We start from the raw sequence: 14,794 nt of genomic DNA, 5'->3' as shown, positions 1-14,794 counted from the left end.
CCGCATGAAGGCGGAGGCGGAAACCCTGACGGCCGTCTGGTTGGAAAAGGCCGAAAAGAAGAGGCGCCCGTTCCAGAGGAGGTTCGGGTCTTCGGGCAGAGGGCGTGGGCAGGGCTCGGGACAGCAGCAGCAACAACAGCAGCAGTTCCGCAAGCCCTTCCAGAAGCGCCAGAGGGGTAGAGGAGGCCAGCAGGCTACTACCACGACCAAGGGCCCGGCCGGGTCTCGGCCCTGAGCGGCTACTTCCCCCTCAACCGTTACCCACTCCAGTGGGGGGAAGCATTCAATTTTTTCCGGCAGAGTGGAGAAAAATTACTCAGGACAAGTGGGTGCTGAATATTGTTTGCAATGGATACAGTCTTCGGTTTACCAGCCCGCCTCCAGCGATTCCGCCTGTCAGCTCTCGATTCCAGCTGAGAGAGCTCCAGGCGGAGGCAGACATCTTGTTGAGAAAAAAGGCCGAAGAAGAGGTACCTCTGTCTCAAAGGGGAAGAGGTCTGTACTCTCGGTTCTTCCTCGTTCGCAAGAAGGACAAGAACGAGTTCAGGCCCATTCTGGATTTGCGACAGGCAAACAAATGGATTCGCAGTGAGAAGTTCCGCATGCTTTCGTTGCACCAGATTTACCCTCAGCTGCAACGGGGAGACTGGCTCTGTGCCATAGATCTACAGGATGCGTACTTCCATGTGCCCATAGCGAGGAAGCACAGGAAGTTCCTGCGATTCCAAGTCGGCGCCAATCACTATCCATACACAGTACTGCCATTCGGGCTAAAATCTGCGCCCAGGACCTTTTCGAAGTGCATGGCGGTGGTGGTGGCACACCTGCGGAGGAACAAGGTGTTTGTCTACCCGTATCTGGACGATTGGCTGATCAAGGCATCATCCTTCGCGGAAGCGCAAGAACACTTCCGATGGACGTGCGAGCTCTTGCACAAGCTGGGGTTACACGTCAACATGTCCAAGTCGGTCACGACTCCGGTCCAGTGCATACAGTACCTGGGGGCCTCCATCGATACACGGTCAGCAAGCGTGTCTCCTTCGGAGGAGAGACGGTTATCACTCCTTCGGAAGGCTCAGGACCTCAGGACTGCGCCATCGACGACAGTGAGGAAGGTGTCTTCTCTACTGGGATCGATGGCCTCCTGTATCTTCCTCACGCCTCACGCTCGGCTACACATGAGACCACTGCAGGAGTGTTTGGAGGATCAGTGGGATCAGAGGACAGGCTCTTGGGACGACAAGATACGTCTGTCGCTGCATGCTCTTCAGTCTCTGAAGTGGTGGTGTTCGGCGGAAAACCTCCTCAAGGGGGTTCCCTTCCACAAGGACATTCCCACGACGAGTGTAGTGACGGATGCGTCTCTCCAGGGCTGGGGAGCGCATTCCGGGGACTTGCAGATTCAGGGAAAGTGGTCTGCTTTGGAATCGACGTACCACATCAATTTCCTGGAACTCAGATCTGTCTTCCTGGCACTGAAGGCCTTCCTTCCGTCCTTCCAGACCAACTCGCTGCTGATACAGACGGACAATACAACCACGATGTATTATCTCAACAAGCAGGGGGGGTCGAGATCGCGCACTCTGTCGCAGGAGGCGCAGGCGATCTGGCGCTGGCTGCTGGCCAGAGGACTGACGATTACGGCCACGCATCTGCCAGGAGTGCAGAATGCTCAGGCGGACACCTTGAGCAGGCTGATTCAGGAAAACCACGAATGGGTCATAAACGACGAAGTACTAGGAGAAGTCTTCGCAAGGTGGGGGACTCCAGACGTAGATCTGTTCGCCACCGCCGAAAACAGCAAATGCCGAGACTTCGCATCCAGGTACTACCAGCGGGGGACGCTGGGGAATGCGCTATGGATCGATTGGTCGAACAGCTTTCTGTACGCTTTTCCACCCATTCCCCTGATTCCGGCAGTGCTCATCAAGCTGTCCCAATCCAGGGCGCGGATGATCCTGATCGCCCCGGAGTGGCCCAGACAGTGGTGGTTCACGGACCTGCTTCACCGGTCTCTCCTTCCTCACATGCGGTTGCCGTGCAGGCCGGACCTTCTCACGAAGTTCGGGGGGCGGATGGTGCACCCCAACCTCTCGTCTTTGAGTTTGGCGGCATGGCTCCTGAAATAGTGCTATATGGCCATCTGAATCTACCAGACGATTGTATGGACATTCTGAAGGAGTCTAAGCGACCTTCCACTAGGACATCCTATGCTTACAAGTGGAAGAGGTTCTGTATCTGGTGTAAGTCCAAGAACTTTGATCCGACAACATGTAAGGAAGATGTCATCCTTCCGTACCTTTTACATCTGGCGCAGTCTGGCCTTAATTTCCATTCCATTAAGGTTCATCTGGCTGCTTTGACTGCTTACAGGAAATGCCCTTCACAGACTTCCTTCTTTCAGATCCCTGTGGTCAAGGATTTTTTGGAAGGCTTGAAGAAAGTGTTTCCTCCGTCAGACTTCCCTCGCCTTCCTGGGACTTGAATGTGGTGCTGTCCAGACTGATGAAGGAGCCTTTTGAACCCATCCACAAGGCTTCGTTGCAGCACCTATCCTGGAAGGTGGCGTTCCTAGTGGCCATTACATCGGCCCGCAGGGTGAGTGAACTTCAGGCATTATGTTGTCAAGAACCTTATACTGTATTTCATGCTGCTAAGGTTGTGATGCGTACTCACCCTAAATTTCTTCCTAAGGTTATCTCTGACTTTCATGTCAACCAGACTATAACTTTACCTACGTTCTTTCAGAATCCCTCTTCGCCAGCGGAAAGGTCTCTCCATTCCCTGGATGTTCGGAGGGTGTTGAAATTTTATCTGGATAAGACCAAGGATATTCTTAGGTCTGACCAATTGTTTGTTAATTATGGCTCAGTCAGGACTGGTCTTGCGACCTCTAAGCAGTCCATTTCTCGGTGGATTGTGTCCTGCATACAATTGTGTTATCAAAAGGCTAATAAGACCTTAGGGGGTAAACCTAAGGCTCATTCCACCAGGGGCAAAGCTGCCACGACGGCTTTGCTGCGTAATGTTCCGATTGCGGAAATCTGCAAGGCGGCCACTTGGAAGTCGGTCCATACCTTTGCTGCGCATTACTGTCTGGACACGGATGCCAGGGCAGATGCTCAGGTTGGGCAGGCTTCGCTGCGAAATTTGTTCGCACAGTAGTGGTAGTGTCTTGTGTGTTCTCCACCGCTTTTGTTGTGTGGGGATGGGCTTGCCATTCTATTCACTAGATTATGACTATACACAGAGATCCCCTACTACAGAAGGAGTAGTTTCTTTTCTGTAACTCCAGTTCTGTAGTAGGGGTATCTCTGTTATAGTCATAAGCGCCCGCCCTCCTCCCCGGTGGAGAGATACTTATTCATAGGTAGAATGCTACAGGTCTGGCGTGCTACGCCTTCAAAAAGAACTGAAAGTAAATGGGACCTGCTGGGCATTCTGGGATACTGGGGAAAGTTCTGGAAACCTGGAAAGTTTTCTTAAAGGCACAGTATCCTGTTTTAAGCCACATAATGGCAGCCTATGGGGCTTGTCTGTCCACTCCTTCCTCTCTATCATTCCAGTGCCTTTTGCTGGTAGAGGCAGGGTTTTTTCCTATGGGGAGAAAAACTAGACGGGCAGTGCTGTTTGTGGTTGGTGGAATTCTAGTTGAAGTACTGGACAGTGTAGCCTGTGGGTATAGGCTGCATTATCTGTCTTTAAATTAAATTCTCTCTTAAAGGTGTATGCAGGTCTGCATGATTTGTCACCTTTTAGAGATTATTTTTTATTGCTCCGGGGTCCACGCACATGGGCGGGACTATTCACTAGATTATGACTATAACAGAGATACCCCTACTACAGAACTGGAGTTACAGAAAAGAAACTACTCCTTCCCAGTGTCTTCAGCGGGAGGCTGGACCAGTTCTGTAAGGCTACTCTCATGTCTGCAAGCATGGGATTAAGGTTGAGATGCTGTGTAAATTGCGGGATTAAAGATATGTGAACCCCCAGGTATTTAAAGTTTAGCTATTGAATCGGGATGGTATTTAACCAGCCCACTTCTGCCACGTCTCCCCTCAGTGGAACCGAAGGAATTTGTGCCAGTTCGCCAGAGGGCAGAGTCCTCTTCAAATACCCTCAAAATATGTAGGAACTATGACCTGACGACTGCAGATGGGCCAGGAAGAGGAACACATAATCTGTGTATAAGGTTTTCCTGCAATCCGTACCCTCCCGTCACCTCCAACCCTGCACCGGAGCATCACAATGGCTAATCGGGCCAGTTTTCTTTTCACCAATGCAAAGAGAATTGGAGAGAGTGGACAGTCCTACCATCTACTCCTGCGAATTGGAAAGGGAGTTCAGAGTGCACCATTCGCCAGGACCTGAGTGGATGGTGTCTTATAGAGGAGCTGAATGTATCTGGTGTATTTAGGGCCAAAGCCCATATAGTGGAGGATGTGATCCAGGTACAGCCTACAGGATAGAACTCTTTTCAAAGTCAACTAAGAGAAGAGCACAGAGGCTGGTCACCTCGTGGCTGCGGGCAAGCGCCACATTAACTCATCTAAAACAGTGGTGTGCGCTCCAGTTAGGCATGAAGGGACATTGGTTGGGATGAATAAAATGTGACAAGACTAGTTGGAGCCTATTTGCCATGACTTTGGCGAAAATCTTCAGTTCAGTATTAATCAGCAAAATGAATCTATAAGAGGTGCAGTTGCCAGTGGCATGACAGCAGTCCGCGTCACCTGCACAGGATCACCCCACCACCGTGGCCTGCGGTCATCACTCCATCATGCTCTCCCTTGCCGTCTCTGGCTCATAGCAAACCAAATCCGGAGCCTCCGCTGTGCAGTTTCGACCGCACTCCCGAGCAGCTCGACTCGCTGGCCCTGTGGTGTCTGGTGATCTGTATTTCAAATCCAGGGGGATGCCATCTTATGCCATGCCCGAGTCCAATGGGGTGCTGACCAAGACCCATAGTCCGGTCCAAGAACCAAGCAGCAGCAGGAGATTCTCTAGTAGCAGGTGAGGATTTTTCCACTTGTGACTGCAGCATGCCGGAAGATGGAAGAGGAGTTCTCGGAGCGTTATTGAAACGCGTTTGCCATCTTGGACTCCATAGCCACTCTCCCTATTGGTCATGCATTTTAATGCAAGTAAGATATCGCATGAATTTATTATATTTTTAAATAGGTTCATATATTTATTTCACGTTCTTTTCATTACCAATGTTGTCTTGCTTTATGATGTTTTCTAAATCAACCGTGTTATAGAGTATGTATTGATTCTGCAATATGAGAGGAGGAGGGCAGTTATGGGAATGGGTATCTAAGATAAGTGTTTTTTGCGTGATTCCTACAAGTGCAGCTGTTCATGTCTATGATTCACTATAATTGAGTTATTGTCCAGTTCTGTGTGCAGGGACAGACTTAATGCCGTCCAGGAATCCCTATGCAGATGTGTCCGTGTAACAAAGTGGAAACTGAAGGAAAAAGTGGGAAACTGGTAATAGAGAAAGTCTAGACTGGATTCTCCCTCCAGTGGATTAGTCTTGGGTACAGGTGGGTAAAAGAATTTTAGGGACTATGGATTTAGCTTGCCCATTGGTAGACCACGAACTTAAAGGGCCTGAGGATCAGCTATAAAAAGCAGTACACATGCAGTGGAAATCATGTGCCTACCAGAGTGAGAACTGTGTTAGGAGAAGTCGAATCAGCCTTTGCCAAACTTATCAACCAAAGTCATCTTCATGAGTTTCTGACCTCCCGGGATACCAATCGGACACCCTGGATGCCAAGAAGACCAGCTGGGCATTTGCTAAGAAGGTTAAAGGTATGTAGATACCAGAGGTGCCTTGAGAAAAGAAATACTGGAACAGGTAAAGGACAAAAGGGTTAAGCCCTGCCCACGTGGAAACTGTAAAGGGTAAAAGCAACAGCCCTGGGGGAACACAATAATCAAATGCAAACTGAGCAAAGCGGAGAGACGTTACAATCAAATGACATGTTTCCAGGCATCTGTTGCATATTGTTTTAGATCGAAATACTGGCTCTGCCTAAATTCAGGCTGTTGTGTGATCTAATGTGTGCTTTCTATTATGTGGTCTCAAGATTGTGAGTTCTTGGTTTCCAAAGACATGTTCTCCGGGTACTCCTGTGCTTATGCTGTGAATTAGCCCTGACAGTTATTTAGTAAAGGCAGCCCTACTATATTACTACCTCTGGAAAAAGTATTTTCATTTTTGAGAATGTGTTGTGAACTGAACATGAGAAAGTGAGGTGCACATGGTCTGAATAGCCCAAACGGGGAGAAGAGATATTGGATCTGAAAGCACGAACTAGAGACATTGCTTTCTACATAAGCCTTTTGAGCCGCTGAGGCCAAATAAACGGCTGATAAAGTAATTCATAATGCCTTTTCTTCTAAAGCCGGGCGCTTCAATTTCAAAGGCCATTCAAAGTGAATACTGGCTACCAGAAAAGATGATGGAGAGGGTTTCTAGTAATTAATGGACACAACCAAGGAACAGACCTAATACTTTGCATCCCTCCGCTGTTGGCGTCACCGCTGGGATGCATGCGAGGCAATGGAAAAACGTGTTCATTCATTGAATGATCATACATGCTGCAGCTAATTTAATGCTTTATTTTACTGCTACTGTACTGCTACTAAGCTTTGCATTGGGGTATTGACCCCCCATTCTTTGTTCCTGGAATTTTGCAGCCTCATCTAGATCCCAGCCTATCCTTTCCATGAACACAATAATGCCTAATCTCTTCCAGCCCCCTGTTCTTCTCACCGGTCATTTGCACATTACTTGAAAGCTCATACTAATTATATAATCTAACTCCTATTAATTGAATTTACAGCAAAATACACAGGTGAATGCAAGCAATGCTTTCTCATAGAGCACAAGTTTGGACTTAATAATGAATTAACCACCCAATTTAACCACTAACCTTGAGCTACACAGTTGTGTGCTACTGACTATAAAGCGCTTCAACACCTCATCATGGGTAGTAAGTGCTATGTAAGCGCAATTGTGGGTACATTAAAATACAGTTAAAACACTGTGTTACATTTGAGCCAAGGTATGAGGCACACCTATCAATTCTTGATCTCTTTACTCCAGCACCAAATAGGCTATATGGTGGTCTAGAATCTTGCACCTGCATCCCGTTTCTATTGAGTGTGTGTACATGTGTAGCGCATGCTCAGTATATGGGCTGTGTGTCTGAATGAAGTACTAAGGTCTATGGGCTCTATTTTGGATACCCTCGACCTGGCATACCACAAGATTTAGGGTGTGGACTGCTCTCTGAGACAGTTTTTCCTTTGGCTTGATGGTGAAGATGTAAACATTGAAGTGAGGAGATTGGAGACAGATCTAACAAAATAAATTCCTTGAGGCATTTCGGTAGCAAGGAGCTGCTGATTAGTTCTGAGGCCCTGCTATTTAGTGGATGGTAAGGATGAGAGGTAAGAATACAGTCGCTGTTGTGAAAGTTGAAGTGGTTTCTAGGTTAGGCCTGCTCTTTCCTCTACACTTTTACTGCGTAAGCTGCAATGATGACAGTCAGGTGGCGAAACCTCACACCTCACTGTGAATGTGTTGTGGATGCTCCAGTGTTGAGACAGCCCCAGTGCTACCTGCTGTGAGAAGCATCACTTTACACAAAGGTTGTGTCTGGAGAGCAGCCTGAGGATACTTTAAAGGAGAACCACCCCAAACTAGTTCTTTAGTTTGAGACAATGTATAAACATCCCTTGACTGGAAAATTTTGGGGGAAAAAGTGAGCCCGTAATCAACCCAATTTATTCTAGGTTTACGTCTTTCATGAACAGGGAAGAGAGTGCGCCCCAGAATTCTCTATGGATTGCTTTGTGAAAAAAGGCTGGTATGTGCCTGGCAGCCAGACTACCAGAAGTAAGGAGACTTCACCTGAAGCTTGCACTTTCTGGTCGAGGGGCTGAGGATCTGCCTGAAGTATTAGAAGCCTGCCTTCCCGCAGAGAGAAGGAAGAAGGTCTCGCCCTGCAGGAGGAGAGATTCCCAGGGTGTCTTGGGGACGGAGGGAGAGAGCTGACTACCTGAGAATGAGAGGTCGTGCTGCAGAGGGTCTTGTAGGATTTCCAGCTGGTTCCTAGTGGGAACTGCTTTAGGTATCTGGAACAGAGCCTAATCTGCTGTGGTTAATGAGTCGGTCCGAGTAGAGGTGCAAGTCTGTACATCAGCCATCAACCAACTCACTGTCCGAAACAACCAAAGCAGTTGGCCTGCAGTCATGGTACAGCGCTGAGTGGTCACGTAAACAGAGACATGGCCCACACGCGGCCTACCCTGTGGCACCTGGCACTACCTTCACTTGCAGCAGGCCCAACCTGAAGGATTGCGGCGGAGCCATCAGATCTGCTCTAGAGGGACCTGGCCACAGGGGGAACCAGCTATCAAGCAGTGGCGACTGGTGACATTTGAAAGTGGGGTGACGTAAAAGTTGTGGACGGCGCACTGTGGCGAGCGCGCATAACGTGCGAGCCCGACGTATCAAGGTGGGTTCAGGGGGGGTTCTCCCCTCGAGATGAGAACATTTTGAAAAAAGAGCAGCTGAATGATGCATTTTCAAGGACATTTCAGAAAGAAAAAATGTTAATAAAGCAATTGGGAAAGTGTAGCAATTACATCAATGTAGAGATTTTGTATTACAATATAATGTATGTTGCTGCTTATCAATATAACCACAGATCTTCATTACAGACTTTGAGATAAATAACAATGCTGAGTACCTCATATATATCGTTATTGATGCCCATTTATACAGCTTGCTTCTCTGCCATTTCTGTGTGAGCTTCAAAGCATTTACTATAGCGGCTGGATATGGCTTCTCCCTAAGGTGGCACGCTGAACCCTCAGGCACTTCCCATGCTCCATGGTCAACGTGGTGCAATCTGTAGGATGCAAACCACTCTGGTGATTGTAAGTAGCCTCATACTTTTCTATGCAGAGCTACAAGCTCACTGTGACACAGTTTGAGCAGTCTCTGCTGTACATGTACAGCATCAAGACACTTCACACATCGGCCACATTGGACTCACACACTTTCTATCCATCCCTACTCTAGCATCTGTTGGTCACTCCTTTTAACTTCAATCCATGCCAAGGCAGAGCAGCAAAACACAAGAGGGCAACTCTGTTCATCTCACACATCGAACCCCTGCCCATATAGGCCACACCCCATTCTATACCCACCACTCCAAATGAGCAGTGCGCAGCATGTTCGCAAGTGTACTTTGTCGCATTGTCACAAGGCTGGAGCACTATGTAAAAGCAGCTACAATACAATAGCGTGTACAGGCCGGCAATGCAGCTCAGTTCTGCAGCCTTCCTGGTGCTATACCAATTTTGCTCGCACTCAGCCACACACAAATACAACACGCAACACACACACACAGGCACACCCTTCCCAAGTGCATTTAAATCCTACCAGCAAACAACACGCCCTATTCCAACAATACTGGGACTCAGTCAGCTGTGTCTAAGCACCTCTTCCTTGGCCTGGTGCACAAACCGTGATATGGTGATGGGACACACGTCATTAAGTTGTGCTCTTTCTGCCCACACGAACCACTGCCAAATGTACCTCGGTTCTGATGTACAGCAGTGGTTTTGTTCGGTAGCACCTATGTCATCCTGGCAGTTGGCAGGTGTCCTTATTCTAATATGGCGCGGAAGGCCTGGGTGCTAACCCGATGTTCCCACAATAGCCGCTTATTCCCTCACCTAGACATGAAAGCGCTAGCCGAGGATTTAAGGGAGGGAGCAGCTGGCGGTGGAACAATGTTGCACACGCGGCACGTGGGACCGCAAGAGCCCCCCCTTTAAACTGACAAGATCTCGCCATGTTGCCTGGGTGGCATTCCAGTGGCGGCGCGGCTGGCATCTAAAGTGCACAGGCTCGAACCGTCGAACACAAATAACCGGACGGGCCTGCTGTTGCAGTTACATCACTAAGCCTCGGCCCGACTAAACAAAATGGATGCTTTTTGTGCTTCTAAAATGGAGTATTGATGCCAGTGATGAAAATAAATGGACATTGGGTAGCATGGCAGAACGGGCTTACCTCTTGACCTTATCCTGCATCCCCCCACTGGTCCCATTCTGCTGATATTATTAACAGAGCTATCCTGCCAGGCTGCCATATGCACAGCTGGTACACACCGAGCTATGGCTCAACCTCCATTTTAGAAGCACAAAAAGCATATACCACTCTGCATAGCGATGATGAGATACATGTATTTATTTAATTATTTTATACAACGTTACAATATGCACACTGCGCAGCTCAGACTGTCAGTACTAACTATCTGAATCTCCGAGTCTGACTCTAGTCTGCACTACTGGTCGACGTCAAGTCGTCGACTTGATCAGATCTTCAACTTTTCGTGAGCGAATGAGAGAAATCTATCAAGGCTGAGGCCCGCGGCGGTCAGGAGGGACAAATACACGCTACTGAGCACGAGCAGTAGCACTGAACACGAGGTGTGCTCTGACTCATTCGAGGCTCCGACGTCACGCTCGCTCCCATCCTGAGGGGCAGGCACTGACAGGCAGGCAGCAACAGGCTGGCTGAACAGCTCAGTGATGTAGAAATGGCCAATCAATGCATGGCCATGCAGTGATTGGTCATACACCTTGTTAGTGCCACCTACGTGTGGAGCCTCATGCACAACAATGCTCAGGACTACGGAGAGGCCTGGCAAGCATGTGTGTCTCAGCCAATCCAGACGCTGTTCCAGCAGCACCAGGATTGGCTTGAGCAGTGATACTTGCCGCTAATTAGGAGACCGGGGACTGCTGCATGAAACAAGCCTCGCTCTCCTAATGTGCAGCCTAGTGCGCGTGTTCGGGCTGGTCGGAAAAATGATCAGCCCAAAACCGAACATGCACACACTTGCTGTGCGCTAGACCACTCTTGCGATCATCGTGATGTCAGTCATCATGATGACGACGATTTCACTGAACCTTCTGCCCGCCCCCTTCAAAGCTGCTGACTCCTGACTGCCTCGGGCGGGGCCCGGTGGCCGGCCGGCCCGGGATAAATTTGAAGAAAGTTGTTAGTGACATTGTGCGACATGTGAATGGGGCCTCAATATATTAGTGGTGCAACGCCCCAGCTCCCTAATGGAGGCACCGCCGCCGCTATCAAAATATCACCAGTGAGGGAAGTAGTCTAATGGAAGTAAACAGGAGTAGTAGAGGTGGGCAAGCGAGAGAATTCATGGGAAGAGCCAAGCCGAACCTAGCATCCAGCTTGGCTTTAAAAACCTAAATACAAGCCAAGCCCACAAAAAATTGACATTTGAATCCTGAAATAGTAAAATACAATGTAAACAGCAGCCGTAAAACAATAGTAGTGGCATAGTAAATAATAGGCTGCAGCTACAAAACTTAGAATACCCTGCTACATAATAAAAAAAGCTACCTTACAATATGGACTGTCGCAGCTACCTATTACATAACATAACGTTCACACAACATAGCATAGGACACACCGAATACATAACAGATTGTAGCTGCTAACTACACGGCATGACAGCATGGACAGCAGATAGCTAACAGCATAGAAAGCAACAACATACTACACATCATAGACAGCAGCCACAACATACCATAGGATGGGGAGCAAGTAAAATGAAGAAAGAGGGGGAAGGTATAAACAAATGAAAGAGGGGGTGCACGAATAGATAGTCCAAGAAGCCAAACGTTGTAAATAAATGTCCTCTTTAATTCAAAATAGATTTGGGTTGATAAAAAGATGGTCAGCCAACGCGTTTCATTTCCTCAAGGGGAACTTCATCAGGGCTTTGATCAATGTATTCGTTATGTTATGTTATGTAATGTTATGTAACGGCGTGTTCCTCACTGAGGAACACGCCGTTACACTGGGAACCCTGCTGAGGTGACTGCCGAAATTTGAAGTGCATGTGAAATATGCTGCACTTCGCCAACCTTTCAAGACTTGCTTTATTTTCAAGAACAAATACATTGATCAAAGCCCTGATGAAGTTCCCCTTGAGGGAATGAAATGCGTTGGCTGACCATCTTTTTATCCACCCAAATCTATTTTGAATTAAAGAGGACATTTAGTTACAACGTTTGGCTTCTTGGACTATCTATTCGTGCACCCCCTCTTTCATTTGTTTATATTTTACTGATCTGGAGCACAGTAGCGCCACTCAGCGGCTGGCGTATGGGGTTGATTGCACGACAACTATTAATATTTTTTCTTTGGAACTGATGTGAGGTGCGGCAAGAAGGGCCCGCCGTTGCTGCAGTTGGAATATTGTTTTCAAAGAGGGGGAAGGGTTCACTTACATGCAGGTGTGTGATGCTGCTGTTCTCTCCTCCATCTGGATATTGATGAATGGGGTAAGGTGCAGAGTTCCGTTCTAACCAAGTCCTTTCTGAAAAGCCCCTTGCCCCCTCCCCCCCAATCCCCCACCTCTCCATCTGACTCACGGTATGCCATCAGGAGGATAATCAAAATAAAAAAAATCCAGCATCCTTGAATGCGCTTGTGATGGCATGTACCCAAGGGAATGGCCGGCTTGTCACACGCTCTTTACGCGTCTTCCTTGTGCAAAAGCCAGCACGTTATTCTGTTGTTGTTATGATTTCCCAGTGGAGGGTCATCACTGGTGATGTGCACACTGGCCAGTCCTAACTGGGTAAGGGCAATGAAGGTAAGTTATAATTCAGTGAGTCACATTGGTAACCCAGGCCAACACCCCTATCGAAGCAGAGGGCGAGGCTGGAGCTCAACTTAGCTGCTAACTGCTGGTCCTTTCACCTCATTGCTGAGTCCTTTTTTTGGCTATTTGGGGTCATTCTTGCTTAGGGCTACATAACCTTTTTTTCACATAAGTTATCCAGGCCAGATCTGAATCCTATTCTTCCAACATCCTAGGGATTTTAAAGGTACACAGGGTTTGTGGAGTCTATAATGAGTTTTTGTAGAAAAATAGGAAAAGCATGCTCTGGATAAAGGTGTGTGTTTTCTTCCTAAAAATGGCATCAACAAACGTTTTTTTGTGCTAAAGTCACCATCTTCCCAACTTTCATGAACATGCAAAGCTGAATAAAACACTTACTTTTTTTCGCACATCTACGGCATTTTTCAAAGAGGTAGGTCATTTTTCCTATTTTTTGTGCTCTCATCCTACTTCCAGTTTGTGTTGGAAAGACCCAAGGGTGATCAAGGAAAGCTATAGATTTATGAAAAGTAGACAAAATTCTAAATTCAGCAATGGAACATATTGTAGAACCCTCAAGGTTTTCCCAAAGAAACTAACTTTTGAAATAAATATTGAAAATGAACTGGGAAGAAACAGACATTTGTGACACCATTTTCATTTGTAACTGTCACAATGGCCGATTTACGAACGCAATATACCAATACGTCCGCTAGACCTTTCTGGTTGTGGGGATATATAGGGTTTGTAGATTCTTCAACAACCCAAGGTACCCAGTGCCAACTACTGAGCTGCACCATAAAAAGGTTTTTCATTGTGTACCGAGTATAGACCAATTCATTTAGTTAAATATATAGAGTGAAAAATGGGTCTGAAGGAAGCTTGTGTATTTCTGAAATGGGCACAAGGTATGGAGTTCAGGAGCAGTGGTTATTTGTCTGAATTTCTCTGAATTTGTGGTTACCTGCACTACCATGATTTGAAGGGTATGTTTCAAAAGGGCTTCTTTTTACACACAGGCATACATTTAGAATGCACAGATGCAGCAAAATCCAATTGCTAATAGCAAATGTTCTACTATTCTACTCTCCCATATATATTTTGATAACAATGGTACCTTACTTGTGTGGGTAGACCTAGTGGCAGCAACAGGAAACAGCCCAAAACGCAGCATGGATGCATCATATTTTTCTTCTTAAAACTGACCTTTCTTTGGAAAAGGGGGCAGCTGTGGATTTTGGGCCTTAGCAGAGCTAGCACCTAGGGAAACCTAGCAAACTTGCACATTTTTGAAAACTAGACACCTGGGGATTCCAGAGTGGGGTGACATGCATGATGCTCATCAGTTTTTTTTACCCAGAGTCCCTTGCAAACCTCAAACCTTGACCAAGGAACACCTTTTCCTCACATATCTGCAATGGAAAGTTCTGGAATCTGCAAGGAGCCACAAACGTCTTTCCACCCACCATTCCCCCCAAGTCTCCGGATAAGCCTGCGACAGGAAACGGGCCAAAACGCAACATGGATACATCAAATTTTTCCACTCAAAGCGTAAAGAGGGTCGCTGTGGATTTTGTGCCTGAGCTCAACCAGCACATAGGGACACCTAGCAAACTTGCAAATTTTTTAAAACAAGACAACCCTGGTGAATCCAGGGTTGGGTGACTTGCGTGACTCTCAGCAGGTTTTTTTTTTTACCAGAATCCCTTGCAAACCTCAAACTTTGACTAATAAAACACATTTTCCTCACATTTCTGTGATGGAAGGTTCTAGAATCTGTGGGAGTCACAAACTTCCTTCTACCAAGCATTCAATTTGCCCCTCAGGGGGGCAGAAAGTCCACTACACACCAAGGCATTCATAATGGTGACATGCCAAAAAAAGGACGGTGCATCCTTCCCTGGCATCGAGTCATACCCCTGTCCCAGAAGGGGAAATAGTGTCTTTCTGCCTCCCCCCCATGCATAAAGAAGGTTTTCCCCAATTGGTGACGTTCCCCCGGGGGAATAGAAACTCCACCTGACACAATGGATTTTACCATTGGGGGAAAAGAA

Source organism: Triturus cristatus, chromosome 7, assembly GCF_964204655.1.
Source record: "Triturus cristatus chromosome 7, aTriCri1.1, whole genome shotgun sequence".
Lineage (NCBI taxonomy): Eukaryota > Metazoa > Chordata > Amphibia > Caudata > Salamandridae > Triturus > Triturus cristatus.
Note: the sequence above shows the minus strand (reverse complement) of the source record.